Here is a 26,918-nt window from a genome sequence, read left to right as displayed (position 1 = left end):
TCAATTGAAGATTGAGGGTGTTTTCCTCATCCTTTGCACCATGAATATCCCCTTTCATCCTTGGCTTTATCCTCATTAGTCATGTCGCAGCTATCCCTGTCTCAGTGATTGGCATGTGGATGCAAAACTGTTTTCTTTCAAAACATTAAGCCAAGGTCCCTAGAAGTTGTTGGACTCCCAGATTTGGGGAGTCTATGGGCCCCCAGATGTTGGATGACAATGCTTTTGGCCATTGTGGCTAGGGATGATGGGAGCTGTAGTCCATCAGCATCTAGGGCCCCAAGATTGGGAACCCCTGGATGAGTTGAGGTGTCAAAATTAAAATGTTTATATTTATCAGAAAAATTAAATTTTAATATCAAATGTTCCCTAGATATTTATTTATTTGATACATTTATATACCGCCTGCAACAGTAGTCTCAAGGTGATTCACCATCAAACAAACAAAAAATTTAAAACCAAACATTTAAAACATATATACATTTTTTTACCATCTCTCTCTCTCTAAAGCACACCCATTGCTAATCCTATGTATGGCAGCTCTGACAAGAGTTCGCAAGCAAGCTGCAAGGATGGGGAGAGGAAAGTGGTGGCAGACAGGCGTGTGGGCAGAGGGGGAAAAGATAATAACTGTGGGAGTGGGGAAGAAAGCGGCGGTGGCAGGGGGGAAGAAAATGGAGGGGGGGAGAAAATGGCAGCGGTGGCAGGAGAGAAGGCGGCAGCCCATGGGGGCTGAGAACGGGGGGAGGACCGTGGAGGGAAGGGGCAAAACTAGAGGAGCAGATGCTCTGCACCCAGGCCCACTAGTATATATTATTTACCCTCGTCAATTCAATTCAATTCAATTCAATTCACACAACGCATAATCCACTTGTGGAATTCTCTGCCACAAGATGTGGTGACAGCCAACAACCTGGATGGCTTTAAGAAGGATTTGGATAACTTCATGGAGGAGAGGTCTATCATTGGCTACTAGTCGGAGGGCAATAGACCACCTCCAGCCTGAAAAGCAGGATGCCTCTGAGTACCAGTTGCAGGGGAGTAACAGCAGGAGAGACGGCATGCCCTCAACTCTTGCCTGTAGTCTTCTAGCGGCATCTGGTGGGCCACTGTGTGAATCAGGATGCTGGACTAGATGGGCCTTGGGCCTGATCCAGCAGGGCTGTTCTTATGTTCAATAACACACAACATTGTACACCATACTCAAGAAAGAAGTTCAAAGTCAACTGGGGACAGTGGCAGACATCCTGGTGAATGAAGCGCTTGCAGGACATTGCACTTGTGCAAGATGCTGGTGCAAGCTAGTTGCACAACATCAAGAATTTATGTTCGATACTGCTGTTGCGCAACCATGGCATGCTGCATGTATTTTAATGGGAATCGTTGCACCAGAACACTATAATGCTCTTGCGCAGTCCCACAAATCCCCCCTTTTTTGCCACAACTATGCTTTCTTGCAACAGCAGGACATTTTCTCCCTGTGCAAGCACTTTGTTAGTCAGGATGTCAGCCAACACTCTCAACTTTATGAAAACTACCAAGAAACGATATAGGCTGCCAACTTTTGAAGTGACCCATATTGCTGTGTCTTAATAGCAGCTTAATGTGCAGCCATTAGTAGATTATTATTTCCAAAGATTTTGCGGACTAGAACCCATTTCTTTGATACATGAAGCGTTATCCTCAGTTGGCAGATTATATCAATATCTCTCTCAATATGTACGTACACACACACACTCATGGGTATGGAGAAAAGATAAGCAGTGGAGCCCAAAGGCCACAAAAATAAGAAGTACAGACTGTGACATCTCTATACAAGCTCAAACACGTACCAGATAAGCACAGTGACCCTGCAGGGTTCTTTAAGTGCACTTAAAACTATGCTGCTCATAAAAGATAAACCAACATAAAAGTGCAATCTATCCCCTCCCATGTACCTACAACCCGTCACACATGCAACTCTTTGCACATGAAAAAGGTGTTCATAGACTTCTATTGAACTTGCTCAGATATTCCTGGTATTGTGAGATTCTCCTGCCCCTTATTTACATTCACTCACGCCCCTCCTCCAGGCCTCCCTGGGTTGCAGGCTACTCCTACAAAGAACATGGGTAACTACAGCCACACGTGCGGAAGGCTCTTTGTTTATGGGAAGGCATTAACCATCTTGCTGATGAACCCCACCACCCAATGGGATCATCAGGAGAGGTCGTCTGCAGTTGTCATCGGCCCGTCTGGTGGCTACTCGGAGATGGGCCTTCTTTGCTGCTGCCCCATGTCATGCCCTCGATCTCCCACAGCGAGGAGGAAGGCGAAGCTGTCAACTTTCCAGGCGATGCAGGAGTGTCTGAGGGGCAGAGCCCGGCTGTCAGTATTCATGAAACAGCTGTGGATAATGACTCTGAGCAGGCACAACAACCTGAGGCAGCAGAAATCGTGAAAGACCAATCGGAAGAAGAGCTCTGCAACCAACCCCCGCTGACCCCCCAACAGCGGCGTGTCACGAGACGCAGGGATCAATTGGAGACTCTTAGGAAAAGCAAACGCCTATTGCAGAGGTCTGATAAGCCTTAAATCCCTGCCAGCTGGGAGCTCTCGTGGCTTGCACTCTATATCATGTCGTCAGTCGGCTACTCCCTGCTGAAAAACAACATTCATCACTATATGTCGACAGCGTGCAGCCAAGTCCGGTCGAGACCCTGACACCCCGAAGCTTTGGAATGTGCTCCATGCTGAAATAAGAGCCTTCCCATCTCTGGCAACTTTAAAAAAGTTTTTTAAGTCACATTTGTTCACTCAGACTCTTAATTCAATACTGTTTCAATTTAGTTATTATTTATTTATTTGTTACATTTATAAACCACCCCATCCATAGGCTCTGGGCAGTGTACAAAATTTTTAAAAAGACATAAAAACACACACCATTTAAAACACAGTGCTCAAAACAACAAAAACAATTTTAAAACAATTAAAAACCCTTTAAAACCAATTAAAATACTTTAAAAAAACAATTTATAAAACAATTTAAAAACCTTGGAAGGCCAGGCCAAACAAGTACGTTTTCAGGGCTCTCTTAAAGGCCGACAGTGAGCCTAAACTGTGGATAACTTGTAATAGCTTTTACAATGTTGTAAAATTTTAAATTGTTGTAATGTTTTTAACTTTTTCTGTTGTCATTTATTTTGTTTTATTGTAAACCGCCCAGAGACACAAGTTTTGGGAGGTATAAAAATATGTTAATTAATTTATTTAATTAATTAATTAAAGTCACAAGTGCTGGACTCTTTCACTTTTTTAAAAAAAAATAGAAGATACAGTAACTGTCCGGTCCTTATGTTGCAATGCTATGTGTATGAGTTGAGAGTTGAATATATATTCTCAACTGAATAGTATGGACCCAATTCAGAAGGAAATTCTCCTGCATAAGCCCACATATAGTATTTTCTGAACTCCTTAAAAAGTTGATGAGAAATTCTGGTAGAAAGTAGGTTTTGGTACCGCATAGCCAGATTGCATCCAAATAGATCTTTAGATCTCACCTTAGATTCTCTCTCCCTCCCTCCCTTTTAACTCATCACAGAAGAGTCCCCTGTGAATTAAAGAGAGGTCTACTCTGGGATTATTCCTTTAAATGAAGCTCCCCTTATTAAGGCAACTCTTTCTGATAAAATGACTGCCTGGGGGGGAAAAACCAGATAATGAAGTGAATTCTACATGAGCCTTTTAGAAAAGGACATTGACTAAAATGCACTTAAAATTCAGCTCCTTCTCCTCACATCCCCCAGGGCAGAGAAATCCCAAAAACTGTGACCATAATTAGTTACATATAATACAGTCACTTATTTGGAGTGCTTTCTCACAGATGAATTCACATGCATTTACTTCCTGGCTTCCAGGCTGCTGATCCATCCATTCCTAATTACCATAAAAAATAAATAACCTTTGCTTCATCTCACAACAGAGTGGAATCTCTCTTCCTCTTTTGGGGTTTCCCTTGACATCCTCCTTGCTTTCTTTTTTCTAAGACAGCTAAAAAGCACTTGTCATGGTGTAATATACAAAGCCATTTCAAGAGCAGGGTAGGAAAGTGCTGGCCAGTGAGGAAGGAAAGCACCAGCCAAGCTGGCCAGCGAGAGAAAGAAGACTGGGAGGGGGAGAACGGAGTGGGGGGAAATGAAGATGGGGAGGAGAGACAGGGAGAACTAGGGGGTGCAGATGCTCTGTGCCGGATCAACTAATTTTATTTATTTATTTAAAATAATTCTATATCGCCCAAAAGTTATATCTCTGGGCGGCTTACAATTAAAATAATCTAAAACATCAAATCAATTAACAATTGAAATCATTTAAAACCCAGTGTTAAAAATATTAAAACTATAAATCTAATTTAAAAGCCTGGGTGAATAAAGGCTTTGCAAGAAGTGTATGGAAGGATGCTCCTTGCAAAGGTAGATTAATCTCTAAGAATTGCTCTGATGATGGCGGGGGACATCTTGCTACCCTGCTGTCACCCCGATAATCTGCTCCCAAAGGTTGCTGCCTGCTTGACACCTGGTACGGCTCTGCTCCGGATGCCAACAATGTGGGAGGCTCAGCTGTCGTGCACGTGGGACAGGGACTTCTCTGTTGCTGCCCCCAGACTCTGGAATGCTCTCCTGGTGGCTACTCACTCCTAGGTCTCCATCACAGTTTTTAGAAAGCATGTGAAATCTTGGCTTTTTACCCAGGCTTGTATATGACTATTCCTATTGCTGCTGCTTTGTATTTTATGGTTATATTGTGCTTGTGCTTAAAAAAAGTTTTTTAATTTTTTAATTAGATCTGTATTTTTATATTCTGATATTTTTATTGTATAATTTTTGTAGTCTTGTTCTAACTTTTGTGTGAACCGCCTTGAGATTGTTTTAATGAAGGTGGTATAGAAATCTAACAATCAATCAATGATCTGCCAGTTGAGGTGACTGCCTCCTTCTGTCTCGTGAAAGAGCTGCCCCTGATGGAAGAGGATGATTGGGGACACAGTGCTGGCCTTGCTCCTGACCACCATGCGTTCAAGGATCCCATTTATATGAAAATTATGCATGTCCAGCCAAACACACATTATAGCTCCCTGACGTACAATCCAGGTCTCTCCAGAAGGAGTGTGGTGGAGTGCTGGGACCCCAAAGACCTGGGTAGTGCCAGGTGCCACAAAAAGGAGAAGAGCATATGCTTGGGACGCACCAAAATTATCATTTCTGACACTGGTTCCAGGATTTAAAAGAATAAAGGATGGCAAGCCTTTCCTGCACCCTGCACGTTGGCACTGCTTGAGAGCATGTAATACAGCCCCCTTTCCAAAGCTAAGCTAGGGCTAAATCAGTACTTGAATGGGCAACCTACCTGGAAATCCCATAGATCAGGGGTGGCCAAGCTGAATCTGGCTGTGGTTGTACTACATAATCGCCAAATGCAATACATGGGAGGCTCAGGGGTGTAGCTATAATTGAGCGAAAGGGTTCAAAGAACCCAGGCCCCCAGCTCCTGAGGGCCCCCCAGCTCCATCCCTCCTTATTTTCTTCATTATCTCCCTCACTCTGGGGGGCTGCCAGAGAAAGGGTTCAACACGGCCCCCCTCTCCCCTAGCTATGCCCCTGGGGAGGCTTATAGGTGACTGATGGGAGTTGTAGTCCAACAACAGCTGGAGAGACAGCTTGGTCTCCTCCCCTGTCAGTACCATTGATGTTGCTTTGAATTCCATAATGGAAGAAAGGCAGGAACCAAAATAAGTCGAGACTAAACCTAGGGTGGTCTGTGTGGTTCCCCCTCCCTGGCCAGTTACCTTCCCACCCCCCGGAGAAGTTCCTTTCCTTCTTTTTCTCCTCTCTTTTGTCCTCCCGCGGAGAACGGGAGACTGAGGAGGAGAAGGCGGGTGGCGGGAGGGGGGGGCAGGCCACGCTGCTTCCCTCGCGCGCCTGCTTGCTTGCACGCAGCTTTCCCTGCTCTTTGGTCCCTAGTGGCTGACCTTTTCTCTGCCTGGCAATTAGCGGCCCCTTTCCTTAGCCTTCCCGAGGAGCCGCTTGCCCCGATTGACAGTGAAAACACAGAAGTCCAATCCGTCTTTCCTCTGCCCCTTCCATCCGTTCCTTCCCCCCTTGGCTTGGCTTGGCCACCATGCATCTGCATCTCTCTTAATTAATTGCCTTCCAAGTGGCCCCAGCGAGCGATACACACACGAGGCAGAGCTCCAAGGAAGACAGAGCAAGCTGGGATTGTGGAAAACGCCTCCCTCTCTCAGAGAGTTCTCTGGAGCCAATTTACTTTGCCTGCCTGCTTTGTCTCTTCGGGTTCGTAGACAACGCCACCAAGGAGCGGCCTCTCCCCGCTGTGGCGAGGGAGGGGAGGCTCCCCAACCAAAGCTTCGCCACGAGCACTTAAAGACGAGCTGTTTGTTGTTTCCCCTTCCCTGGCGAGGAGCAAAGCGCGAATTTGCAGACGGTGCCTAGGAGGGGGCTGTCTCGCCTGGCGGCAGATCGTGGCGTGGCGATGCGCGCTTCAAAAAGGCAGAGAATGTCAACGCGGAGCATAGTCCCACGGTGGCTGGGGAGGTGCTTCCAGGCGCACCGCTGAGCGGCTCCAAGGACGCAGCCCCTGCCTCGCGAAGAGGGCACCGGGCAGCAGCCTCTCGGCGCTAAGTCGCTCGCACTCCAGGAGGCAGCCGGAGGACGGCAGAAGTGGGGAGAGAGAGAGACTGGGCGCCTCCGAGCTGAGCTGAGCCGCACATGGCTCAGCCGGAGCGCGGTTCGTGCGCAGAGAGCCTGCAGCCGCGGCTAGACATGTGCGCGCCAAACTCTGCCCGGAGTCCTTGGCCAGGGCGCAGCGGCTGAAGGGCTGTGCTGCTCGGGAGAGGCGCGCGCACGCGGCTGCCTGCAGGCGCCTATGCTGAGAGGTAGGTGCGCGGAGGCTTGGCGGTGGGTGGTGGTGGGAGATTCGTCGTGAGTCTTTGGCTGGGCGTGGCGCTTCCGAGGCTGAGTTCTGGCAAGGCGCGCAGGTATAAGCTCGTCCTTCCATCCAGAGGCGATGTGAAGGTCGTCCAGCACAGTGCGTATCCGCCCGCCCCCCCAGCCGAGCACACACGTACTACTTAATTTGCCCTCTATAGCGGCTAGCGCCCGCGTTTTAAACAGTGCCGTAGAGCATGTGCAGAGTGGACCTTTTGCCACTGTAGGGCCGCGCCGCCTCCCGCATGGTGGCAAAAACGCATGGATTTGGGGTCGTGAAGCGTGACTTGCCCTTGAGTTGCATGAGCCGCGGTTGAGGCTTAACTGGTACCAGAACTTGGCTCCGAAGCCTCTTTCGCAGGACTCAGAGCTGAAGCGCTAATGAGAATGAGTGTTCCCTGAGCACGTGCCGGGTACTGTTAACCAGCGCTCCCCGCACCCTCCCGCCACCATTCTGGTATCTATGGGCCAAACTTGTAGATCAGATGATATAACGTCAAGTTCAAGAGCAGCAGGTCTCATTCTAGAAATTAATAGCTCTCCCCAAGGACCTTTCCTGTGCATGCATCTTCGTATGGTACATACGCAAAATCCCAGGCTGGACTAGGTTCTTCTTTGGAGACTTCTAGCAAACTTTTTCCATACTCCTGAGCAGAGAGAAAGAGAGTATGGCCACCTCCCAAGCCCTAGTATGATTCTGGCCTGATATAAGAAGGAATGGCTTGGCTGTGCTTGTGAGCCCCAAGCTAGGCCGTGTGTACCAAGCAATAGCCACAGCTCTCTTGCAGAGAGGTGGGAATCCACAAGCAGGAGGAGAGCAATCCAGGCTCTGCTTTGCCTTGCTGTTGTCCTGAGCATCGCCCCTTTCTATCTGAAACATAGTGGCCAGTTCTGGACCTTACCTAGCCATTAGGAGGCAGCGGAGCAGTGTCAGCTGGGACAAGTAGGATTCCCACTGGAAAGGTCCTTTGTTGCTGTGCTCCCAGCAGCCTGATTCAAACCAAAAGGATCTTCCTTCAGTGCAGATCCATTGGATGCTGTAGGAGAGAAGAACTTGGACCTCCCTCTGTAGGGACACCCCCAGCACCTGTTCCTGATATGTCAAAATAAAAATCAGTCTAAGGAAGCTCTTGCTCATGAGAAGTTTCACTCCACAAAGAAAAATGGGCGTGAAGCTGCCATGAGAGGCAGTGCAATGAGTGGAAACTTGCTTTTGGCTGTGGGGAGTGGCGGTCAGAATCCTTGCTTGGCCATTACCTTCACGGAGGGTCTTGGGCAAGTCAGTGTGTTGATGCATATATGGCTTTTGGGCACCATGGTTTTGACCTGGTGTGTCCTAACCTCATGAATGTTCTTGGATAGAAGACTTGCATTTGCAAGTTTGGTACAGTCCTCACAAGGTAAAGATACACAGCAAAACCCCATGCACGTTTACTGTCAGGATACCAGTTCCCACTGTGCTAATGTTCTGAAAGGGGAAAATCACATCCTTTGTAATTGGGTAAGGGTTGGGGAACTAGAGGCAGGGCCGTCTCACCTTCGGAATGCCTTCCCTGGAGAGCTTTGCCATGCTCCCTCCCTCAGTATTTTTGAAAAACAATTAATAACACATCTTTTAAATAATTTATCTGCTGCTTATATCTGGTAGGTTCTTTGGTTCTTATAGTTTTTTAAGCTTTTTAAATAACTCTTAATTTTAAACTTTTTTTTTTTACAAAAATGTAATTTAAATTGTCTTAACCTGGGCTTTTAAGTTGTTTAACTTGTTTAATTTGATTAGTCTCTTATTTTACATTGTATCTGTTTTATTAATGTTGTGAGCTTCCCCGAGCAGTAATGTCCTGGAGGGGTGGGGTATAAATCTTTTAAATAATAAATGAATTGCCTGAAAGGGGTTTGCAGTTAAGTTGAATGAGATAAGGATGTCTTAAAATGCAACAAATGTTTACAGAGGTTTGGGCAGACACTGTTTGTGTTCAAAGATTGCGTGGAAATCAGGGTAGTAAGAAGTGCCATGAGCTGAGTGGTGTCAGTGGTTCATCTGTAGTATGGGCCACGAGTTACCAACCTGATTGTTGGGCTACAGTTCTCCTTATCCCCAGCCACAGTGGCCTTGGGCCTGATCCAGCAGGGCTGCTGTTAGGTTTTTAACCTCTGGGGATCCATGGTTGTGGGGACCCCTGATGGGGGGGGGAGGAGGCTGTGGAGGTGGTGGGTGCATTTTAAGCCATATTTCTGACTTGACTGCTTTTATGGGTTTAAAGTATTTGTGTGTGCATTTTGTATATTTATATTCAATATCTGTTCTTCGTCAACCCCAACGCCTCTCAAAATTATCTAGGGAGGTCCGGTTGAGGTTGCCACCAGCTCGGTTGGTGGCAACTTGAAATCGGGCTTTTTCTAGAGTTGCTCCGGGACTCTGGAACTTGCTCTCTAATGAAACTGGAGTTTTCCCTTCTCTGAATATTTTTAAGAAGGAACTAAAAAGCATATCTGTTTAGTCAGGCTTTTAGTTTATAGTTTTTAAAGTTCTGTGTTAAATTGTTTTAATTATGTTAATGGTTTAATGGAGAGGAGAGCTGGTCTTGTGGTAGCAAGCATGACTTGTCCCCATAGCTAAGCAGGGTCTGCCCTGGCTGCATCTGAATGGGAGACTTGATGTGTGAACACTGCAAGATATTCCCCTTGAAGGTTTCAAGTTCCCTCCCTGGCTTCTCCAAGATAGGGCTGAGAGAGATTCCTGCCTGCAACCTTGGAGAAGCCGCTGCCAGTCTGTGAAGACAATACTGAGTTAGATAGACCAATGGTCTGTCTCAGTATATGGCAGTTTCCTATGTTCCTATGTTTTTATATTGTGAACCGCTCAGGGACTTTTTGTATAGGGCAGTATATAAATGCATTAAAATAAATTAATAAAATAAAATAAATATACAAACTGTCTCAAAGTAGTAAGCACCAAATTTAAAATACATCCAACAAAATTGAAAACAGCTAACCATTTAGGCTATTTAAAATTTTAACTAAACTCCTGGTAAATGGGTGCAACTTAAACTTTTTTCTAAATGCTACCAGAGGTGGTGCCATTCTGGCAGGGAGTGTGTTCCAAAGCCTTGGGGTGATTATAAAGAAGGCCCTGAGATAGAACACTTAAAAAAATAACTTCCATGTCTTTTTCCAGTTAGGAGTAAAAGCAGGTTGAGGGTTCCATTTCAGTAGAGAAATAGCACAGGGGGAAAGGGATGAGAAACTCTTCTCCCCCGTGCCCTGTCCCGGCTCTCATTACTGGACTTCTGCTTCAAAGTGCAGCTTCACCGGCTGCACCATGGTGTAAAAATAAGTCCAAAAGAGGAATTGTGGGAGTATACATAATGTGTACTTTCGCCCTGTGGTTGCCTGGGATGCAGCTGTATTGGCAGTAACCAGATCTGTGTGTCCAAATTCCCTTGAACCACCAGATGGTGTCTGAAAGCAGCCTAACCTGTCCTCGGACCTGAAATCAAAATGCAAGGAGCATTTTCCAGCTCCCCTTCCTCCTGTGCCTTCCTCCAAACCTGCTTTATAAAGTGCCAAGTCTGTTCCATCCTAGTGCTGGGCTGGGCTGCTTGTTTTTGTGAAGTCCAGGTCCTTATCAAATCTTTTGATTCCTCCAGTGCAGCACATAGTACCCTCTGCTAGTAGTACCATGGCCTTCCAAATTTTGGATGGGCTTTGTAGCCATTCGTGGTCCCTAGTAGCCAGTAAGAGTGAAAGCAGGAAGTAATTTCTCTCTTCCTGCTGCATGGAGCAAACTAAGTGCATCTCGATGTTTCTGCTGCATGGAAGGGTGAGTGGGGCTTGAAGTGGGGTGTGTGTAGCAACTCTTCGCCTCCAGTCCAGAACACGGATATGCCACACTCTGCCTCCCTGTGCTGTTCATGGCTTTTGAGAATCTACTCCTACAATAAGAAGAGCTCTAGTGCCGTGGTTCCCAACCTGGGGGCCTCCAGGTATTGCTGAACTACAACTCCCATCATCCCCAGATACAATAAATTGTAGGTGGGAGTGATGGGAATTGTAGTTCAGCACATCTGGAGGCCCCCAGGTTCGGAACCACTGCTCTAGTGTATTTCACTGGTCTCCAGAATTAAATGTGGTGTTGCCACTGGCAGCTGAATATTTAGACCTCTGTATTGAACTTTCTTCAAGGGTTAGGAGATGCCCCTGCTTACTTGGCAAAGAGGCACTTTCTTAACGTGGTGATTCTCTTTATTTAGCAGGGGGAGAGAACCGGCACGGAACCAGCGGGGGCCGGTTCAACGGCAGGGAGGGGGGTAACTTTAAGGGCTGGAGAGGGTGCACTCCCCCTCCCTGCCTCTGCGTTTCTCCCACCGGCACTCACTGAAAAACCGGTCCAGTGGGGCGGCAGCGTACCTTCCTGCCACCCTGTCTGCTCCTTGGACCAAAAGTAACAGGAAGTAGCGTGTGCATGCCTGACATGCATGCAAGCAAGTGCAATGTGCTCATGCTACTTCCTGTCACTTCCAGTCCGAGGAGCGAATGGGGCAGCAGGGAGGTATGCTGCCACCCTGCTGGACCAATTTTTCAGTGAGCGCTGGCAGGGGAAACGCGCCCGGAGGTGGGAGTGCACCCCGCCTGCCCTTAAAGTTACCCCCCCCCCACTGTCAAACACTTCAAACCGCCCAGTGTTCAATTACCCGTAAAAGGGCCTCCAAACAGGTTCGTGCACATCCCTAGTAACTGGCTCTATCCAGCTCCAGCACAGCATTCCTCAAGTAGCTGTTGCTGGTGTCTATCCTCTGTGTGTGTGTGTGTGTGTGTGTGTGTGTGTGTGTGTGTGTGTGTATTGTGATCCCTTTGGGGACAGGGAGCCCTCTTTATTTATTTATTATTTCTCTATGTAAACTGCTTTGGAACATAGGAAGCTGCCATATACTGAGTCAGACTATTGGTCTATCTAGCTCAGTATTGTCTTCACAGACTGGCAGCGGCTTCTCCAAGGTTGCAGGATGGAATCTCTCTCAGCCCTATCTTGGAGAAGCCAGAGAGGGAACCTGAAACCTTCTGCTCTTTCCAGAGCGGCTCCATCCCCTGAGGGGAATATCTTGCAGTGCTCACACTTCTAGTCTCCCTTTCATATATAACCAGGGTGGACCCTGCTTAGCTAAGGGGACAAATCATGTTTGCTACCACAAGACCAGCTCTCCTCTCTAGGAGAGCTTAGGACAGTTAGGAGAGCTTAGGAAAGCTAAGGAAGCTTTCTTTGGAAACTTTGGATGAAAAGCGGTATATAAGTATTTGTTGTTGTTGTTGGGGAAACAAGATCCTTGGAAGAGCCAAGGGGCTGCCCTACCAGTGACAGCATATTTTATGCCACTGCATCAGCTCTTTCCCACATTCCATGTAAACTCGGCAATACAGGTGTCCAGAAAATGGAGAGTGTGCCAGCTGTGGTTTACCAGCATCTACCCCCAAGTGGAAGTGGGTTGGTAGCCTTAGGACAACAGAAAAGGGTTTATGGCTAATAGGGAGGTCTAGTCTAGTAGGAGGGGCAGCTCTTTGGGTATTGAAAAGGAATTTGGAGATCAAACAGTGACACATGCGAAGGAGACTTTGATGGGAGAGTAGAGAGTTGCCAGTTGCAGTTGGGTGCTCAGGTCTGATGTGGAGGGGCAAGTTGGTAACTGGGGGCAGATTTGGGCAGGCAGGCGGTGGAAGGGTGTCTCATAAAGTTTTGTAACTGAGCAGGGATTTGGTGCAACCATAAGAATAACTAGATACAGCCACAAATAAACCAAATGTGGTTCTTTCTGCTGTCTTTTCTGGGGTTTTTTGTTCTCTTCCAAGGGAGAAGAAGATAGGTGAGACATGTCTTGCTCTAGGTAAGAGCTACACAGCTCTGGACCTCCAGCTATTGTTGGACTACAAATCCCATAATCCCTCATTATTAGCCACCGTGTTTAGGGATGATGGGAGTTGTAGTCCAACAGCATCTGGAGGGCCGAAGTTGCGCAGCCCTGCTCTAGGTTCTGCAGAGTCTTGCCCCCTGCAAAAACATCTCATCTGGGCAGCTCAAAGCTTGCTGTCAACGACTGGAGGTGGATGATAGTTTTTCTTCAGAAGGTGGTATGAAATGAACATTGTTGCTTATGGTGTGCGGACCTGGGTAGCATTTCGAAGCAAAAATGGGGCAAAAGAATTGGCAACAATGCCTTTGTCACAGAGAAATCATCAACTCGGACTGCCTCTGGTGAATTTTAAGACTGCCCATAATAAACAGGAAGTGTGGCCTTTTAAAGATATATCTAGAATTCTTCCATCTAGCCTCAAGTCTTTTGTTGCCTTGGCTCTGTTCATCCTTTACTAACAAGGGTCCACCCTAGTTTGCATTTGAATGGGAGACTACATGTGTGAGTACTATAAGCTGTTCCCCTTAGAGGATGGGGCTCCTCTGGGAAGAGCATGCAGAAGATTCCAAGCTCCCTCTCTGGCATCTCCAGGAATAGGACAAGATTTTTATTTATTTATTTATTTTTATAGGACAAGATTTTTTATTGAACCAACAAACTACCAAAGCATACAGTACGTTGCCAAAGCACAATTATATACAAAGTGGTTGTTTGTACATGATATATCTACAAAGATTTACCCACAAGGTTATGAAGTATATGCAGGTAGTACTATAACTTGGGGGTGGGGGATTTCAAGGCACATCAGGTAATCGGGGGGGGGGGGGGTTACACACATCCATTTCCACAATTTGTCCCATTGCTGTTTAGAAGAGATACTCCTGTCTTTTTGCACATAACCATACAAACTTTTCCAGAAGAGATTCACTGTCTTATCTGCATGAACCTCTTGGTCACGTCTTCCCTCCCTATTCCTATGCAGGAGCATTGCATAAATGACATACAGGTTTACTAACATGATTACGAGAAGGGGAACATTCCAATTCCCTAGTATAAGGGCACCTGTTCCATCCCGTTTCCTTGAAGGTTTCTTTCTAGGACCTCAAAAGGAGGTTCTATTGCTCAAACCCGATGTTCGTTCTTCCCAAGTCTGTTTTTCCAAATCAGGCCACTCTAACAGCTTGCTTACTCCCTGCCACACTCTTTTGGCTACCTCACACTCTTTTAAGAAATGTGAGTGGGTTTCCCTGAATGTTTTACCTAGCTCACTAGCTTTCTGTTTGCAGGTGATTTTAGGGCACTCTTGCTGGATAGGGCTGAGAGAGACTCCTGCCTGCAACCTTGGAGAAGCCGCTGCCAGTCTAGGTAGACAATACTGAGCTTGATGAACCAGTGGTCTGACTCGGTATAAGGCAGCTTCCTATGTTCCTTTCCTTCTGTGTTGTTCTCTGTGCTGTCACCACCTCTCTTATTTTTCTTTAATTCCTCAGCTCGGAGCCTATCTCTTTTGTGAAGCTTTTGAATTAACCGCTTACCTGCATCTGAAACAGAGCATAAACAGCTATAATTGCATTTACTCCTATTTCTCTGTCCTCCGTCCTCTTTTCTATTGCCTTCTTCCCCTTTCTCATATCTAAATTAAGATTGTAAACTCTTTTGAGCAGGCTACTGACTTTTGTGGTGGGACTTGGTATAATTCCTGTATTCTCCAACAGAGAAATAGAAGCCCAGTTAAGCCAGTTATGATGCCATTTTAAGCATTTATGTAGATTGTGGGTAGTCACTTTTAAAACATGTATAATAGATTGAGATGAATGCTCCATTGAAATCAACCATTTTCCTTATGAAAATTATGGCTTTTGCACCCTTCTGGCTCTCTGTATTGTCTCCCCACAAGCAAGTTTCTATGCCTGTAGTTTGAAATTATAATCTATCTTTTCTTGGAAGACACCCAAAATTAATCTTTGCTTCAGTGAGGATACAGCCCATGCAGAAGTTAATCAGATGGCAATATTCTTCTTTGTTCGCTCTTGCAGAAATGATCCTCTTACGTGTGTGTAAAGAAAGGCTTGAAAGGAAAATCGATGATGCAATTCAGCTCTGAGGTTTATCGCAGATAATAGTAGCGATGCACAGATCACAGGCAATTTTGTTGCACACGTTGGTGAACAAATCTCTCTCTCTCTCTCTTTTGAAAGAGATTTCTACAGAGTTAAAGAATGTATTTGCTCGTGCAGTGTTCAGTGCAGTCTTTACTTTTGCAGCTCTGCTTCAGCCTGAGGAAGGATTTTACAAGGCATGCAATGGCTTATAGGCTGCAGTCATAACTTCATTCTTCACTGTGCAAAGCTTCAGTCGAAGCTGAATATTCCACACAGGCACTGCTCAGAGGCAACTGTTTCCACCGTGCAGTGCTGTGCCTTGCCCAGCACCAGTGGGGCTCCTTTAAGGGAAACTAACTGAGCCCTCTCAAGCCCCAGAGCTAGCTTAGAAATGTAGTCCTTCTCAGTGCTTTCTCCATAGAGCTCCATGGGAAGAGCACTGGGGAGGACTACGCTTCCTAGCACTCTGCGTATGCCTCCCAAGAGGGCACTGGAGCTCAACAGGGTTCGGTTTCTCCTAAAGGCCTCTCTTCCACCCCTGCCTGCCCGACACTGAGAAAGGTGCAGCACTGCACAGCACAGTGGCTCTCACACTGAAGATTTTGGCCAGAGTGGACTCCACTTGCAAAATAGTGAAGAACATCTGAACAGGCAATGTACAACTAACTGTTCAGCTGTACCCACGTACAGCATTCATGGAAGGGCACCTGTGGGCCACAGATGCCCCATCCCCAAAGCCCTGCCCCTGCTCCTGTGGGCCTCGCGGTGCCCCATCCCCAAAGCCCTGCCCCTGCTCCGCTTGTAGCATTTATCTGAGCAGATCCTTTCCGTGATTAGGAATGCTGGGATACAGCATTTGTCTCTTCAGACAGGTGCTGTAAATATAGTGAGAAGATGGGCTTTGGGCAAAGTTGCCATGCCCCCCAGGATCTTGGATTTTAAGCATCTCACCCAGATTTCTTAGCCCACCTAGATTCGCCCAGATTTCAGCTTTCTTTCTTCTTTTTTTAAAAAAAGCTAAGCTCTAGCCCTTGTAGAAGTGGAGTTATGGAGCAAAATATGCAGTCACTATTCTGCTCAAAAATCATTTCCAAGCCAATTTACATAATATGTAAATTAGGCACCCAAATTTGGGAAGCCAGAATATGGCAACCCTAGCTGGGGGGCGGGGAGTTGCATCATTGTGGGGGCAGAACTTGCAGGTGCTCTTCTGTGGATGCTGTACCTGGATACAGCCCCCATACTTAGCTCCATGCCTGAATGGGGCTACCTGTTACATAACCCTTCGAATGGGCTCTGTTAGAGGTTGCTTATTTGCCTGGGATCCAGACAGCTTCCTTCAAAGAAGAATTCTTTGGCAGGGAGAGCATGGTTTCCCAGCACAGGATTATATCTTTTTTAATTCTTTCTGGGAAAACTATTCTCTTCCAAAGAGACCTGTCATTACAGCTTCTGCGTAGAACATTATGTGCGTCTTGCAGATCTTTTGTGAACAGTTCATGTACTATGGCTGGTGACCAGGCACAGAACAGCCCTTCCCCATGCATGCATCTTTTTGCGACCTTTTAATCTTTGTTTAGTGCTCTGAAGGCTCTTCTCTTCTTCGCCAGATAGTTCCAGCATGGCATGCTCGTCTAGACACTTAAAAACCAGACACGGCTACTCTCCCACCCACACCCCTGCCGTTCCTCTCCATTTGTGAAGCCTTTATTAAGTTTTGCTTTTTTATTTTATTTGAATTAATTTCCGTTTGAGGCAGTGTACTGCAGCCTTCGCCTGTCCATGCACATGCTTTGTACAAGGGCTGCTTTCTCAACTGGTGTAGTATATTAGCTAAGAGCAGAGACTTGCTAACTGAGAAACATAGGAAGCTGCCATATAATGAGTCAGGCCATTGGTCTATCTAGCTCAGTATTGTCTTCACAGACTGGCAGCAGCTTCTCCATGGTTGCAGGCAGGAATCTCTCTCAGCCCTATCTTGGTGAAGTCAGGGAGAGAACTTGGAACTTTCTGCTCTTCCCAGAGCAGCTCCATCCCCTGAGGGGAATATCTTACCGTGCTCACACTTCTAGTCTCCCATTCATATGCAACCAGGGTGGACCCTGCTTAGCTAAGGGGACAAGTCATGCTTGCTACCACAAGACCAGCTCTCTTAAAAGTGGTGATTCTCTTATATTTAGCAGGAGGAGAGCACCTGTCCCTATCTAACCCCAGCACAGCATCCCTCCAATGATTGTTGCTGGATTCTACCTTAAGGGTTAAAAAAAAAAAAAAAGATTGTGAGCCCTTTGAGGACAGGGGGCCTTATTTCCTTTTCTATGTAAACTGCTTTGAGAACTTCTGTTGAAAAGTGGTATATGAGTATTCAGCATAGTAGTAAATTGTGGCTTTCTAGACAATTTTGTATTGGAAAACAAATTCAAAGCTTTATGTAGAAATCTTATTGGAATACTCAATAAGTCATTAACCTTATATCTCACACACTTCTTAAACAAACAGGAAAACCCAAATTACAGCTTTGAAATTGTCAAACTTGCCTAATATTGCATGGACATCCAAGGGCATCCATTCATGGTTACTAATTAATCTTACAAAGCAGTGCATTTGTAAAAATAGGAAACCTTCTGTGGAAAATCTTCAACTCCATATATTTGGCTAAGATATATCTTATATATTGGAGATCTCTTGTTTGTTTGCTTTTCACATTAATATGCTGGCTGACATCCTGACTTAAATTATGCAGGAATTACTCTAAAGGACTACCAGATTCAATAAAGCTTTCTCTAATAAACTTAGTCAGGATGACAGCCACTGCCTTTTGTCCAGAGACCTCAGTGTGGCTTACAAACCCATAACAGCATAAAATCAGTTATAAATAAAATAAAAACACCAACATACACTGTAACAAAGCAATTGAGACAGCAAACACATGGGGTTACAAGAGAACAAAACAATCAGCTCCAGGAATCGCCAGCACCCTTGTTCAGGCATTCAGAGAAAAAGACACTAATAAAGCATCCAAAGCGGTTCTGGAAGCCCCGCCCCAAGGGCGTCATTGTCATGAAACCCCGCCTTCCCCCTGCTGCTCCGTTACAGTGGCGTTCATCTGAAGAGGCAAATACCATAAACGTGATCACACCCATTTCTGTGATTAGCTGGCTGGGGTGCCCCAGCTTGCTAATCATGGAAATGGGCGTGATCATGCTTATAGTGTCCACCTTTTCAGATGAATGCTGTTGTAACTTTGAGCAGCAAGGGGAAGGTGAGTGACATGTCACTGATGTGCAGGGGGTGGGATTTCCAGACTTACTTCAGATGCTTTACTTGTGTTGGATGAACGTGTTGCTGAGGGTTGTCTGAATCCTGAATAGGGCTCGGGGAGGAGAGCTGGTCTTGTATGAACAAGACCATTCTTGTATGAATGGTCCCCTTTGCTAAGCAGGGTCTGCCCTGGCTGCATATTAATGGAAGACTACATGTGTGAGCACTGTAAGATATTCCCCTTAGGGGATGGGGCTGCTCTGGGAAGAGCATTTTCATGCCTTCATGCAGAAGGTTCCAAGTTCCCTGCCTGGCATCTCCAAGATAGGGCTGAGAGAGACTTTTGCCTGCAACCTTGGAAAAGCCACTGCCAGTCTAGGTAGACAATACTGGGCTAGATGGACCAACGGTAAAGACAGCTTCCTATGAAAGAGCAAAAACTAGAAGGGGCTTCAAGCTCGCATTTGCGGTGCACGTTCTGCCTGAGAAAGCCACAATCTCTCTGCCTTGCCTTGGCAAACATTAAAGTTGGGGTTACTATGATGATGCATATAAAGTGTTTGAATGTTCTGTAGAAATATCATTTCCATACTCTTATTTTGAAAATGAGTTCAGGGTTATGGCCAAAGAATGGCGGGAAACCTCACGCCTTGCGTCTCCCAAACCTCCTGGGATCACTTTCATATCTTGCATATCTCATAGTTTATATGGAGTTGGGCAACTGGTCCTCCTAGCTTAGTACTGCCTGTTTGATTGGCAGGGGCTCTCTAGAGCTACAAGAGATCTTCCCTGATACGTGACAATGGATTCGGATTCGTAGATGCCAGGAGTTGAATCTGCAACCTTTTGCATGCAAAGCATTTGCTTATCTGCTGAGCTCTCACCTGCTTTCTCTGAATTGCAAAGTTGCACATCTCTGTCCACTTTCTAGATACCCTTTCAAAAGCTGAACAAGGAAATGCAACAGGAAGCAATCCTGAGTGATGTCTATTTAGATCTATAGCCATCCTATTCTAAAACGGATGGCTATAGACTGAAACGGGAAGCAGAAGCAACCAAAAAGAGAGCCCCAGGAAAATAAATCAGAATGTTGCAGTAAAACATGATCTTGGTTTTGATGAAATCAGAAATCTGAGAGACTCTATTCCTCTGGAACTTGCTGGGGGTATATGTGTTTGCCCAGCATGCATTCAGATAGTATGATGACTGCGGGAGTCCCCTGTCTGCCTGCACAATCATTGGGGAAGCATGTCTGCCTATATTAGCTTTAGAAGCCAGAAGTGGCAGAATCCCCTTTCAACTAGATCAAAAATCTTGCTAAATTCCAGAGCCCAGAGAGAGCAGCCAAATGCAACCCTTTTTCTGCCTTTGTGTTTTGCCCACTGACCAATGTGCCCATCTAAAAATGCAGATATGTTTTCCCTCTTCCTCCTTCAGTGTTCTAAGAGGCACATGCCCTGGGGATGCTGTTGTGTAACTTGGTGGGGAGTTGCACTCTGCAGCGGTGTGGTTGAATATGTCGCTGCGAGAGCTTGTGTATTAAAATTCAAGAGCAAAAAGTTTTTGGTTTGGTTTTTTTTAAAGACAGAAAAACCACCTGCTCTCTTCTCAGTTGAAGGATGGAGGCTCCCGACTCAGGTGATTAATAATTAACCAATATTACTTCATCTCGCTTGATATATTTCGTGCAAACCTGGAGGACTGACAGGAGGGCAGTACTTAACGAGAACCTCAAAGTATCAGCAGCTCTGCTTTCCACTGTGCTGAGGAATATTAAATTAGATGTTTGTAAAGCAATATTAGGAGCAGGGAAAATACCTCCATAGTAAGAGAGCTCTCATTACTGTTGGATTTAAGGAGCATGTTTGTTCATCATGAATGCAGCAGTAGAAGCCTCCGTACTGGGCCAAACAAGGACAGACATCTGTGGGAAGAAAGAGACTCAGCATCTGATGCCATGGCGTGAGTGCCTCAAGTGTAGGTACATTTCAGCATCTAAGTTGTGGTGCCCAGTTGATGGCACGCTCTCCCAAGAGAGACTCGCTTCACACCTAAACTGCAGTGTCAGGCAAAACCATTTTTCTTCTCTCCAAGTTTCATAAGGATTTAAGTTTTTAGCTTCCAGTTTTAAGTGCGGTGACGTTCTTGTAACTGGAAACTGGGGTCTGTGTGTGTGGAATTTCTGTACTGCCCCATCGGAAGGCTCTGGGCGGTGTACAACAACAAATGTTTTAATTGGATGTTTTTATTGTGGTGGTGATGGTGTGAGCTGCCCAGAGAACAATTTATTATGTGGCAGCTAACAAAGTGTGATGATGAAGATTATTGTTAGTTGTGCATGGGCCTCTATCGCATGCCCACAGAGGCTCTGTCCTAACATGCATGCTTTGTTAGGATGTCAGCCATCGAACAAAGCTCTAGAGCAAATTCTTTGAAGCAATTATTCCAGGACTCCTTTAATTATTGCTATTGTGTATAGTCTTTGCCCCCGCTTTTTGTTGTTTTTATAGAAGAAAAAGCCCTATCCTTGGAGCTGGAAAGAAGAAGTTGTTTTTGTAGATGTTTCTGGCTGACATCCAAACTAACACAACACTGGTGATGCGGAGAGTGGTGATTTTTATCTATTTTCCCTTCCCTCTGAAGCCCACTGTGTCCCCCTGAAAACATGTCTGAGGGATGCATGACTCACAGGGACATATTTTCTGGAGGCACAATGGGCTTTGGAGGTAAAAGACAGACCGACAAAAATTGCTGCTCTCCTTAGCACCAGTGTTGTTAGTCTGGATGTCAGCCTCTGTATAGGTTGAACTGCCTTTTCTGGCACAGAGTTTTGCGAATTGCTTTTTGTTATATGTGTGACTAGGCTTACAAATGTGTTTTGTTTCAGATTTCCTCTTTTTTTTAAAAAAACAAACCAAAACCCCAATATAGAATCTGGTGCAAATCTGCATATCATAGCCAGCAACCGATAATATTGGTTTGGGTGGATGTGTGCTTATCATAGCCTTTTGGGCATGGAGCACCTGCTTTGCAATTGCATCCAAATAAAAACCCTACCTACACAGAAAACCAAATAAATTTTAAGAAATAGTCTTTTAATACTTCAAATACAAAATCATTACCGTAAAGTATAACATAGTAAGATTCTAAAATAGCATGTAACAATTGTTCCACATTCCATATTCTTATGCAAAAATTTAAAATGAAAATTAAAAAATCTCAAATAGTGAAAGTATTTCATAGTTATTGTAGAACCCAAATACAGTAGTAAAATCTTTTACAATTCTTATAAAGGTTAAATGATCCAATTGTTCAAGGTACAAGACGACGTGTAATGTAGTCTTCATATGTAGAGAAGACGATTCAGGGTATGGTTCTGCTTCTCAAAAATACAGCACCAACTCTCACCCACTTGTTACTTGTCCAAATATTTGTTGTTTTCCAAATATTTGGAACAATTTTTACATGCTGGAATCTGAAGGTGTTCTTGGGGATGAGCAAGTGGGGTTTAGGTCTGGGCGCTCGGCTATTGACCATATTTTTGTTGTTCATCATTTTAATATATACACATACTCCTAAGGCCAACTCTGCCCTATACATGGCTTTCCTTGACTTCAAATTCGCTTTCGATTCAATTTCGAGAGAGTTTCTTTGGGGGAAACTTGAAAAGACATCTATCAACAAATGTCTACCTTTCCTCATTCAGAAGCTTTATACGAATACCAATGAGATGATGCTGCCCACAAGGGCTACTCTCAGAAATAATCCCACATATAAAGGGGTTAAGCAGAGATGTATCTTGGTGCCATCTTTATTTAATTTCTACATCAACATAATGGCTACTAGCTTAGATAATCCAACTTTCCACACCCCTAAAATTGCGGGCATGGATATCCCCATACTTTTGTGTGCAGATGATGATGATGATGATGAGGATTTATTTGATTTCTATACCGCCCTTCCAAAAATGGCTCAAGACGGTTTACACAGAGAAATAACAAACAAATAAGATGGAACCCTGTCCCCAAAGGGCTCGCAATCTAAAAAGAAACACAAGTTAGATACCAGCAACAGTCACTAGAGGTATTGTGCTGGGGGTGGATAGGGCCGGTTACTCTCCCCCTGCTAAATAAAGAGAATCACCATGTTAAAAGGTGCCTCTTTGCCAAGTTAACAGGGGTTGATGCTAACTTGATGCCGCAGTCATCTTGTGTACGCCAATTGGCCTTAAAGCTGTAAGAACTATAATCAATTACTACAAGGAAAATTAGGTTGGCTATTAATTTTCAGAAATTGAAAATCATGATGTTTGCAATAAGAGTGAGACTGCAAAAATGGATTGTTGAAGGAAATAGAATTGAGCAGGTGCCTAACTTCAAGTATCTTGGAGTAGTTTTCCACCCCATGGGGATCTGGAAGTCCCATATTGAGTATATCATGCAAACGGCATCGAGGTCTTCAATGGCTATTAAGAGGTTTTTCTACACAAAAGGAGGAAAAATAGTTCCAGCAGCCCTGAAACTTTTTAGGCCAAAACCCTGGCCCAAATCCTATATGGGGCACGTGGGTATCTATAGAAGTATGTTTATTGCAGTCACAGACCAGATTAACAAACAATAACAATTAATAGCATTAATAAGAAAATTCAAAAATTTCAAAAGTTTACAAAATCACAAACTATTCAAATTACTAATACAGTCTTTACGGAGCTTCAACGCCACAAAACAGAACTTTGCCACATTATCTGAAATTACAGGTTTAAAATTGACCAGCATAATTTCCAAATAAAATTGGTCTGTGTGACCAGGATAAATGGCTAAAATAGGAGCAATAAATTTGGTGCGAGCGTCCTTATAAAACTGTTAATAAAGAATAACATGGGTGATAGACTCTATGTCCCCTGAGCCACAGGGACAACAGCATTGATCATAAGGAAGTCATTTGAATTTACCATCACGTACTGCTGAAGGGAGAATGTTCAATCACGCGAGGGTCAGAAATCTCCTAAATTCTGGTACCAAGTTCTGGTCTAAATATTCAGCTGGTTTATAATTAAAAGTTTGAGAACCTAAGTAAATTCCTTTGGGTAACCATGCGGACTCCTCCTGCAAATCTATATCTTGGAGCTGTTGCTTCACAAAGCAAAGCGCCTGCTCTAATCCTCACCCAATAAGATCTTCTTGAGACGTGCCCAAATGATGCAATTTTAATTTCAGAGCTGATTTCCATTTGGAAACAAAACTGCTTGATAACACTAAAGGGGCAAGATCAGCCGGAAAGAAGACCAGGCTTAACCAAACTTTAATTATGCAAAACTATACTTTTGCTTTCAGAGTGGTGACCCCTGCTTCCCTATGAAGGACGGCATTTACTGTACCCCTGGGTACCTGAAAAATTGCCCTCAGGAATTTAGTTTGTACTGTTTCAAGATGAGAGAAATTTTCCAGAGGACCATTCTGCGTCTCATAAAGAATTTGGGGATATATCTTGGCCTTTAACAATTTAATAGCCGCTGGTACGAAAAAGGCACCCCTAGAGTAATAGAAGGACTTAATCTATGGATATCTATATCAACCGAGATGAGACAAAGTGCAAACAAAATTCTTAAAGTCCATTCTTGCTGACCCTAGATGCATATCTAACACAGCATTTAGACTGGAGACTGGGATGCCCAAAATTGAGGTGAGGGTTTGGAAGCACACAATTAACTGTTGGCTTGAGGTGAAGTTTTTTCTGTCCGGATTAATTCTGTTAGTTCTTCTGGGTGATAATTTGTCCAGATGGAAATCACCAAGAAATTACTCTCATGGTCTTTCAACAGATCTCTCTAGGATATGAACAAGCTAAATGGGTGGATGATATAGAACATTGAAATAAAGTTAATGGGATTTTATTTATTTTATTTTTACATTTCTATACCGCCTTTTGTTAAAAACAACCCCAAGGCGGATGTCTCAGAATGTGAGGGGTTGGGTGGTAAATAGTTTGCTGGTTCCCAAAAAGCATTTGTGAGCCCTTTGGGGACAGGGTTCCATCTTATTTGTTTGTTATTTCTCTGTGTAAACTGCCCTGAGCCATTTTTGGAAGGGCGGTATAGAAATTGAATAAATAATAATAATAAAAATAATAATTTAACAACACTTACATTCTCTAGGCTGTGGAAGGAGTGTTTAGGGCCAGACATAATGTGCTCCCTTCTGCACTCTTTTAGGGTAGGTACTCCAAAGTGCCATTAGTGGGAGGAGAGCTGGTCTTGTGGTAGCAAGCGTGACTTGTCCCATTAGCTAAGCAGGGTCTGCCCTGGTTGCATTTGAATGGGAGATTTGATGTGTGAGCACTGCAAGATATTCCTCTCAGGGGATGGAGCCGCTCTGGGAAGAGCAGAAGGTTTCAAGTTCCCTCCCTGGCTTCTCCAAGATAGGGCTGAGAGAGATTCCTGCCTGCAACCTTGGAGAAGCTGCTGCCAGTCTGTGAAGACAATACTGAGCTAGATAGACCAATGGTCTGACTCAGTATATGACAGCTTCCTATGTTCCTAGTGGAGTGAACCTGCCCATGCGGGTCAGAGGAGGTAGAGACAATACAGCATGTTCTGTTCTATTGTGCCTCTTATAAGGACTCCCGTACAAGGTGTATTTCCCCTCTTCTGTCAAGACATCTAGATAGACTGGAGGGGTTTTACACAAACCTAGTGCTTTCAGATATATTTATCTAAAATATTTATACCCCGCCTCTCCAGTGCAATACTATAAACCACTCAATAACCTGTATCATAGCTAAATTTTGTGTAGCAGCCATGAAAATACACCAGCAAATGACTTTGTCATGATCCAGTTTGGATCGTGACAAAAATGATCCAAACTGAGTTGGAAATGACTCAGTTTGACTTGAAAATGACTTTGTCATGATCCATGATTGTAACATTTTTATTTTGTTACTGTTCTTAATTTATGTATTTGCTCTTTGATCGAAATAAAGTTTGATTGAGTGATACATACTATTTTAGAATCCCACTATGTTTTGCAATGATGATTTTGTATTTGAAGTATTAAATGAGCCCCTGGTGGCGCAGTGGTAAAACTGCCGCCCTGTAACCAGAAGGTTGCAAGTTCAATCCTGACCAGGGGCTCAAGGTTGACTCAGCCTTCCATCCTTCCGAGGTCGGTAAAATGAGTACCCAGAATGTTGGGGGCAATATGCTAAATCATTGTAAACCGCTTAGAGAGCTTCTAGCTATAGAGCGGTATATAAATGTAAGTGCTATTGCTATTGCTATTGCTAAATGAGTATTGGGTTGTTTGTTTGTTTGTTTTTTAGTGTGGGTAGGGTTTTTACTTGGATTCAATTTAGTGAACCCCTCTAGTTTGGTTTTGCACCTGCTTTGCATACAGAAAGTTCAAGATTCAGTCCCTGGTATCTTCAGTTAAAGGAGTCAGGTAGCTAGCGGGAAATAAAATGGGGAAAGACCTATTTCTGAGACGCTAGAAATTAACTGTCAAAGTAGATAACACTGGACTTGATGAACCAGTGGTCTGACACAGCATGACAAACCTTTATGTATCTAGTCTTCTTTCCCACCTTCTTTTTTCTTTTTATATACACGTCTGTTGATCCATCAGTCAATATCTTTCTTTTGCATAAAGTAAAAGGAGACATACAAGCTGTGAAACTGGCAACTATTAACATAAAAAGCAGTAGAATCTATGCCTAGAAACCGAGTCATAGAGTTAAAAGGTAGTGACATAAAAGCTGAAAAAGTCTGGCATAGGAAGTTGTTGGATGCTTAACACTATCCCATCGCCTTGCATCAGCAAAGGCCTCTTTTCTTTTACAGAACATCTGACACAAATTAAGTGGGAGACCCGCTGTTGCAGGTGATGCACAACTTGTGTCAAGTCTAATCAGTTTGTAGATCCTTCTTTAAAAGGCTGTGCAAGGGGATGGCATTATTCCCTGCTACCATCGGCTCTGTAGGGTGCCATCTGTACTAAACAAATGTACGAAATTATCTGGAGAACTTGTTCACTGCATTGAATGGTGTGTGGTTCTGGGTTGCCATTTGTATCCTGGGGTGAGTCCTCATTTTGCCTGCTGCAGAGTTTTGATTAGGGGTGTGCACAAACCAGGTTGGTTTGATGGTTCAATCATGAACCGAACCAGCCTCCAGGTGAGGTGGATTGTTCGGTCTGCAATCGAACGAGACCAAGCCTTTTGTGGGGAGGGGACCCGGCTGGCCACCGGGAAGGGATGGTGGGCAATACTGGTGGGTGGGAGACCCAGCGGGAGGGGAGAGAACAAAAGGGGCCTCAGCACAGAGGAGCAAGTTTGAGCTCGCCCCTGTTGAGGTGGACCCAGGAGGATCCTTGATCTCCCTACCTTTCACCTTTCAAAGGGATGGGGTGTCCCTTTCACCCCGCCAGAAGATGCTCTATGTTGCTTACCCCTCCCATATTTCCCAGTTTGGGGGTTTCTTCCCTCTTCTTGGTAGCCAAAAGGTCCTTTGGGTTGACTCCAGTTTCACGCAATTTTCATATGCCCTGAGAGGCAGCTGGAGAACATTGATGAAGCTCCCTCTTCCTGATGGAACAGTGAGAACCAGGGAGACTCAGTTATTCCAGGATATAACCTCTACAGAAGGGACAGGGAGGGGAGGATGGGGCGGGGAGTAG

At 44.8% G+C, this 26,918-nt stretch overlaps 1 protein-coding gene across 2 annotated transcripts in view; it reads left to right on the top strand.

Moving 5' to 3' along the window:
- Nucleotides 1-6,501: 6,501 nt before the first annotated feature.
- Nucleotides 6,502-26,918, top strand: part of KCNS1 (potassium voltage-gated channel modifier subfamily S member 1) — an 84,257-nt gene continuing 63,840 nt past the window's right edge. For both annotated transcript variants that reach the window (XM_053243427.1, XM_053243426.1), the window contains exon 1: nucleotides 6,502-6,928. The gene's annotated coding sequence lies outside the window, so the exon portion shown is untranslated. The remainder of the gene's footprint in view (nucleotides 6,929-26,918) is intronic.

This window comes from Hemicordylus capensis, chromosome 4 (assembly GCF_027244095.1).
Source record: "Hemicordylus capensis ecotype Gifberg chromosome 4, rHemCap1.1.pri, whole genome shotgun sequence".
In the NCBI taxonomy this organism is placed as follows: Eukaryota; Metazoa; Chordata; class Lepidosauria; order Squamata; family Cordylidae; genus Hemicordylus; species Hemicordylus capensis.
The sequence above is the reverse complement of the archived record's forward strand: the minus strand, read 5'-3'. Positions and strand labels throughout refer to the sequence as shown.